At 39.4% G+C, this 7,874-nt stretch overlaps 1 non-coding gene across 1 annotated transcript; it reads right to left on the bottom strand.

The window, feature by feature from the left end:
• Positions 1–6,855: 6,855 nt before the first annotated feature.
• On the bottom strand, positions 6,856–6,962 carry LOC124974932 (U6 spliceosomal RNA). Its single transcript, XR_007106832.1, has one exon. It is a non-coding gene; the product is annotated as a U6 spliceosomal RNA (small nuclear RNA).
• Between the last annotated feature and the right edge of the window lie 912 nt (positions 6,963–7,874).

Here is a 7,874-nt window from a genome sequence, read left to right on the forward strand (position 1 = left end):
AAGGAAATGAATAGACACTTCACAGAAGAAGATCTACAAGCAATCATATGGAAAAAATGTTCAACATCTCTAGTAATAAGAGAAATGCAAATCAAAACCACCCTAAGATTCCATCTCACCCCAATTAGAATTGCGATTATCAAGAATACAAGCAACAACAGGTGTTGGCGAGGATGTGGGGAGAAAGGTACACTCATACATTGCTGGTGGGGCTGAAAATTAGTGCAGCCACTCTGGAAAGCATTGTGGAGACTCCTTAGAAAACTTGGAATGGAACCAGCTATCCCACTCCTCGGCCTATACCCAAAGGACTTAAAATCAGCATATTACAGAGATACAGCCACATCAATGTTCATAGCTGCTCAGTTCACAATAGCCAGATTGTGGAACCAACCTAGATGTCCTTCAATTGATGAATGGATAAAGAAACTGTGGTATATATGTACAATGGAATATTACTCATCCATAAAGAATGATAAAATTATGGCATTTGCAGGCAAATGGATGAAACTGGAGAATATCATGCTAAGTGAGATAAGCCAATCTCAAAAAACCAAAGGACAAATGATCTCACTGATAAGTGGATGATGACACATAATGGGGGATGGGAGGGGTTAGTGTTAGGGTTAGAGTTAGGGTTAGGGAGGGGTGCAAGAATGGAGGAAGGAAGGACTGTATAGAGGGAAAAGAGGGGTGGGAGGGGTGGGGGGAAGGGAAAAAAATAACAGAATGAATCAAACAACATTACCCTATGTAAATTTATGATTACACAAATGATACACCTTTACTCCATGTACAAACAGAGAAACAACATGTATCCCACTTGTTTACAAAAAAAAATAAAAATAAAGGTATTAATAGTTTGTTTGACTGGTTGACTAAAGTATGGGTCCAAAGATGGCCTACTATAAATGAGCTGGAAATGGCTGACATCTCTTGGTTCACTGTTGATGAGGGAATTCAGAGGCTCAGAGAGATTGGAATACTGGGATGAATCTGTTATGTATAACCTTCTCCATACTGGGGGTTCCAGAAGATGTGCACTTCACCAAAACTCAGCACCAGCACCCTTGAAGAGCTCTGTTCTTGCTCTCCCTTGTATGCCAGACCTTACTGTGTTGCGGTCAATCAGTTGGAAGACTTAAATGTGATGAGAATGATCAGATTTCGGGGAGGAAAAGGTTAAGTGGCAGCCCTCAAACACCAAAGACAGGGTGGTTGTAATTACCATAATGGACAGCAAAGGGGAAGAAATGGACACAATGTTCTGACTCATGTAGATCGCTGGCACTGGCTAATCAATCATGGTGTTTCTAGAAACTAAATAGATGGAAAACCCACTGAATTCTTACTTGAATTATATAAGCAGAAAAATTCCAGGGAAAATGTACAAAAGTTTGCCCTAGATCATAAGAGCAGAGAATCATGGCCCCTCAACTACTTCCTGAATTTGAGTCAATTTACTGATTCAGAACTCCTTGAATGAAGGGGAGGCAAGGTCCCCTTGAGGAAGGACCCTGGTGTAGTACCAAAAATCTTTACTGTTAATCTTTCTCCCATCCTTCCCCAAAGGATCCTAAGGTCTTTTTCCAGGGTTACTGTGCATTGGGGAAAAGGAAATGGTCAGACTTTTCAGGGACTACTAGACAAAGGATCTGAATTGACATTGATTCCAGGAGACTCAAAATGTCATTGTGGCCCTCCAGTAAAAGTAGGGGCTTATGGAGGTCAGGTGATCAATGGAGATTTGGCCAGGTTCTGACTTACAGTGGGTCAAGTGGGCTCCTGAACCCATCCTGTGTTTATTTCTCCAGTCTCAGAATGTATAATTAGGATAGATATACTTAGTACTTGACAAAACTCCCATATTGGTTCCCTAACCTGTGGAGTGAGGGATATTACGCTAGGAAAGGTCAAATGGAAGCCTATACCTGGGGGAATAGTGAATTAAGAGCAATACTACATTCCCGGAGGGATCGCAGAGATCAATGCCACCATGAAGAACTTGAAGGATGCAGGGGTGGTGATTCCCACAACATCCCCATTTAACACTCCTATTTGGCCTGTGCAGAAGACAGATGGGTCTTGGAGAATGACAATTGATTATTATAATTGGTGACTCCAATTGCAGCTGCTGCACCAGATGTGGTTTCTTTGCTTAAACTGATTAAAACATCTCTTGGTACTTGGTATGCGGCTATTGATTTGCCAAATGCTTTTTTCTCCATCCTGGTGCATAAGGACCACCAGAAACAATTTGCTTTTAGTTTTCAAGGCCAGCAATATACCTTCACTGTTCTTCCTCAGGGATATGTCCACTCTTCAGCTCCGTGTCATAGCTTAGTTCATAGAGATCTTGATTGTCTTTCTCTTCCACAAGGTATTGCACTGGTCCATTATATCAATGACATTATGTTGACTGGACCAACGGAGCTGGAGGTAGCAACCACTTTGAATTTGCTAATAGAACATTTGTGTATCAGAGGATAGGAAATAAATCCCACTAACATTCAGGGGCCTCCAACTTTAGTAAAGTTTCTAGGAGTCCAGAGGTGTGGGGCCTGCCGAGATATTTCTTCTAAGGTAAGGGATAAGTTGTTGCATCTGGCCACTCCTACAAATAAGAAAGAAGCATAATGCCTGGTGGGCCTATTTGGATTTTGGAGAAGGCACATTCCTCACTTGGGTGTGTTACTTTGGCCCATCTACTGAGTGACTAGAAGAGCTTCTTATTTTGAGTGGAGTCCAGAACAGGAGTAGGTTCTGTAACAGGTCAAGGCTGCTGTGCAGGCTGCTCTGCCACTTTGGCTATATGACCCGGCAGACCCCACAGTACTTAAAGTATCAGTGGCAGATGGGGATGCTCTCTGGAGTCTTCGGCAGGCCCCCATAGGTGAATCACAGAGGAGGCCATTGGGATTTTGGAGCAAGGCCCTACCATCATCTTCAGACAGTTACTCTCACTTTGAAAAATAACTCTTGGCCTGCTACTGGGTCTTCGTGGAAACTGAATGCTTGACCATGGGCCACCAGGTTACTTTGTGCCCTGAGTTGTCCATCATGAACTTGGTGTTATCTTACCCATCAAAACATAAACTTGGATGTGTGCAACAGCACTCCATCATCAAGTGGAAGTAGTACATACGTGATCAGGCATGGACAGGACCCAAAGGCACAATTAGGTTGCTTGAAGAAGTGGCCCAAATGTCCATGGTTCCTACTCCAGCTGCAGTACCTTCTGTCCCTCAGCATGAACCTATGGCTTCATAGGGTGTACCTTATGATCAAGTAACAGAGGCAGAGAAGAAAGACTAGGGCCTGGTCACAGATGGTTCTGCACAATATGCCAGTACCACCTGGAAGTGGACAGTTGCAGCACTGCTGCCCCTTTCTGGAATGACCCTGAAGGACTGTGGTGAAGGGAAATCTTCATAATGGACACAACTTCAGGCAGCACATCTGGTTGTGTATTTAACCTGCAAGGAAAAATGGCCAGATGTGTGACTGTACACTGGCTCAGGGCCATAGTCAATGGTTTGGCTAGCTGGTCAGGGAATTGGAAAGAATATCCTTGGAAAATTGATGACAAGGACATTTGGGGAAAAAGGTATGTGGATAGACCTCTCTGAATGGGCAAAGGATGAGAAGATATTTGTGTCTCATGAAAATGCCCACCAAAAGGTGACCTTAGCAGAGAAGGATTTTTATAATCAGGTAGATAGGATGACCTGATCTGTGGGTAGCAGTCAGCCTGTTTCCCCAGTCACCCCTGTCATTACCCAGTGGGCACATGAACAAAGTGGTCATGGTGGCAAGGATGGCGGTTATGCATGGGCTTAGCAGCATGGACTTCAACTCACCAAGGCTGATTTGGCTACAGCCACCCAATTTGCCAGCAGCAGAAACCAACACTAAGCCCCCGATATGGCAACATTCCCTGGGGAGATCAGCCAGCAACCTGGTAGCAGATTGATTATATTGGACCATTTCCATCATGGAAGGATAAGCAGTTTGCCCTTACTGGAAAAGACACTTATTCTGGGTATGAATTCACCTTCCCTGCACATAGTGCTTCAACCAAAATGACCATCGTGGACTTCCAGAATGCCTTATCCATCGTCATGGTATTCCCCACAGCATTGCTTCTGACCAAGGAACTCACTTTACAGTCAAAGAAGTGAGGCAATGGGCTCATGCTCATGGGATTCACTGGTCTTAACATGTTCCCCACCATCCTGAAGCAGCTGGTTTGATAGAATGATGGAATAGACTCTTGAAGATGCTGTTATGGCACCAGCTAGGTGGCAATACCTTGCAGGGGTGGGGCAGGGTCTTCAGAAGGCTGTCTACACTGAATCAGCATCCACTATATGGTGCTGTCTCTTCTTTTGCTAGAATTCATGGGTCCAGGAATCAAGGGGTGGAAACAGGAATTGTACCACACACCATTACCCCTAGTAACCTACTAGAAAAGTTTTTGTTTCCTATCCCTGCAATCGTATGTTCTGCAGGCCTAGAAGTCTTAGTTCTAGAAGGAGGAATGCTTCAGCTGGGAGATATAATGATGATTTCATTAAACTGGAAGTTAAGACTCCCCCTGGCCACTTTGGGCTCATCATGCCTGAGTCAACAGGCTATGAAGGGAGTTACGGTGCTGGTGGGGGTGACTGACCCAGATTACCAAGGGGACATTGGACTGTTACTCTACAATGGAGGTAAGGAAGCATACTCCTGGAGTGCAGGAGATCCCTCAGGGCTTCTCTTGGTATTACCCTGTCCTGTTATTTTTTTTATGAGATTACCAACTTACATATTTACTTTATTAATGTTGTTTCTTTGCCATTCATAACAAATATAACAAGGAATAAAGCCAGTTACCAATAATGTTTTTCCCTATAGAAAATAGACAAATACGATTGTGATTTTTATCCACCCATATTCACTTTTAAATAAAGTCTTAAAATTTTATTATCCTATTGTTTTTAATGTTTAGATCAAATTAAACATCCATTTACCTTGCTAAAATCCACAGACATTTAATTGGCCTCTTACTCTTTGCAAAACGCCCTGGGAGGTACTTTGTATGTCCTGTTATTAAGGTCAATGGGAAACTACAACAACCCAATCCAGGCAAGACCAGTGTCTCAGACCTTTCAGAAATGAAGGTGTGGGTCACACCTCCAGGTAAAGAGCCAAGACCTGCTTGCTGAAGATAGAGGGAATACAGAATGGATAGTAAAAGAAGGTAGTCATAAATACCAACTTTAGCCAAATCATAATACAGCATGAAAAAGTGACAGAGTAACAGGTATAGAGGCTTTGGTAGTAATGTTTATTCATAATATAACCCAAGGAACTGTCAAAGTGCTGCCTTCATTGTGGCCTTCACTGATCCTATAGTAATAATCCAGAATAGCATAAACTGATAAATTTTATGCCCTGTGGTATTTAGTTCTGATCAGATATCCATATTGTAGCTTTAAATACTGATTAAAATATATTTCCCTTTTTGCCTTGAAAACTATTATAATATCAAAGCATCAAAAACTGACAAGAAAACTTCCATGTGTCCTCTAATCAGACATCCTTGTTTTATTATGGAAAATCTATGTGTAGGTACTACATAGCCTTTAATATTAATATGGCCTGAAATTAGAGCATCTGAAATTAATACAATACCTTCCTTGTTGCCTTCAGAACTAAGAATATATGGATAATATATATCATTTAAAAGTTATATAATTGCTTCCTTGTGGTTTCCAATATTAATACGATATTTATATTATGGCATCTAAAACTATAATACCTTCTCTGTGGTCTTTTTACTCACATAATACCCATATTTGAGCCTCTACTATTAAAATAAAAGCTGCCTTCGTTTCTTTTAGAGAATACTTTATTAGTTTCTGTAATCAAACCCACGTAGATAAGACCTTACATGTTTAATACAGTGCGTTACTCCTGTACAGATGGGAAAAAATTAAGTTTAATGTTTCTAGACCAATATGGCTGTTAATTTCTGTACAATGCCAACTCAACACAGTAAACTGGGATTTTTTTCCAAAGTTGACAACACAGCTAAAGTTTCCAAAAATTCAAATTTTATATATATATATATATATATATATATATATATATTTATTTATATAAAAGACCAATAATAGTAGTATGTTATGCATCAATAGCAGCAACAGCTTTTCCAGGTTCTGCAGTCATCTGAACAAAATTATAGAGATGTCCAGCACACTCCATTAAAAAAAGGGGTGGGGGGGTAAAAACAAAAACAAAAACAAAACAAAACCTGAGAAAACAGCAAAATTCTGTTACTGTTGTGATACCTGGCACCATTAATTTTTATTAGCTTCTCAATCATCATCTGAAAAGAAAACATTCTAGAGTAACATCATTAAAAACAGTTCTGATAAAGCACGGTCACTACTACAAGAGGTACAAGAGGTTTTACATTCACAGATTATGATACAGTACTGTCCTACTTCTATAATACTAGAGGATACAATTAAAAAGGCAATTATTTGAGACTTATTCTACTTTTCCAGCAGAGGGCCCAAAGGATGGCATGACACAGCTCTGTCAAGAAATGTACTTCCTTAGGATTTCCTTTCATTGGCGGCACAGTTCCAAGTACTCACTCTCTTCATGAACATCAGCTAAAAACTGTTTATATATATATATAGATAAAAACTGTTTATCTATATATATATATATATATATATATATATATATATAGAGAGAGAGAGAGAGAGAGAGAGAGAGAGAGAGAGGAGAGAGAGAGAGAGAGAGAGAGTTTTTTAAAAGGTCAGGAAAAAACAAAAAGCAAAACAAAACCATTGGATTAAAAATATGGAATGCTTCATGAATTTGCATGTCATCCTTGTGCAGGGGCCATGCTAATCTTCTCTGTATCGCTCCAATTTTAGTATATGTGCTGCTGCAGTGAGCACTGCCTCTGTTTCTTAATACTAATATTATATCCCTTCTATAGTGTTGAAAACTAATATAATAGCTACAATGTGGCATTGAATGTTAATATCAATCATACTGTGGCCTCTGGATGTATATCCATAGTTCTCCTGTGGTCTTAATTTTAATACGATATCCATGCTACAAAATATAAACTAATAATGATAGCTGCCCTGTGGCCCTAAAATTGATGTAATATCCATACTACAGGAAATTAAACTAATACAATAAATTCCCCTCATTTTGATACAATTGGATATTGGTATGCAGTACTTGAGGTTAGTATCATAGCTTTCCTGAATTTTAATATGTTATAGTATCCAAAGCTAATATAAGAGCTGCCTTGTAGACATTTGTCCTAAAATAATACAAAGACATTGTGGTCTTTAGTATTAATATTATATTCATAGTTTGGCATCCAAAACTGATAAAATAGCTGCATTGTGGTCTTTAACACTCACTAGATATCCTTATTATTGCATGAAAAATAGATGAAATACCTACCTTAGCATTTAATTATGATATGATGTTCATTCTATAGCATGAAAAACTGATGATGCAGTTGTCTTATGGCTTTCAGTAGTTTATTTTTGCACATATAGCATAAAAGTAATAAAAGTAAGTGTATTGTAGCCTTTAATACTGATAAATTTATTTTATGGCATCAGAAACTGATAAAATATCTGCCCTGTGGCCTTTAATATTGATATTATATTCATATTACAACATATAAAAAGGATATAATGCCTGCCCTGTGGACTCTGATCCTTATACAAATTCCACATTATAGCATTAGAAACTGATAAAATAGTTGCCTTGTGACTCTCAATGCTGCTATGGTATTCTGATTGTAGTTTTTAAATGTGATAATGCACCTGCCTTTTGGCACGTTG

Source organism: Sciurus carolinensis, unplaced genomic scaffold, assembly GCF_902686445.1.
Source record: "Sciurus carolinensis unplaced genomic scaffold, mSciCar1.2, whole genome shotgun sequence".
Lineage (NCBI taxonomy): Eukaryota > Metazoa > Chordata > Mammalia > Rodentia > Sciuridae > Sciurus > Sciurus carolinensis.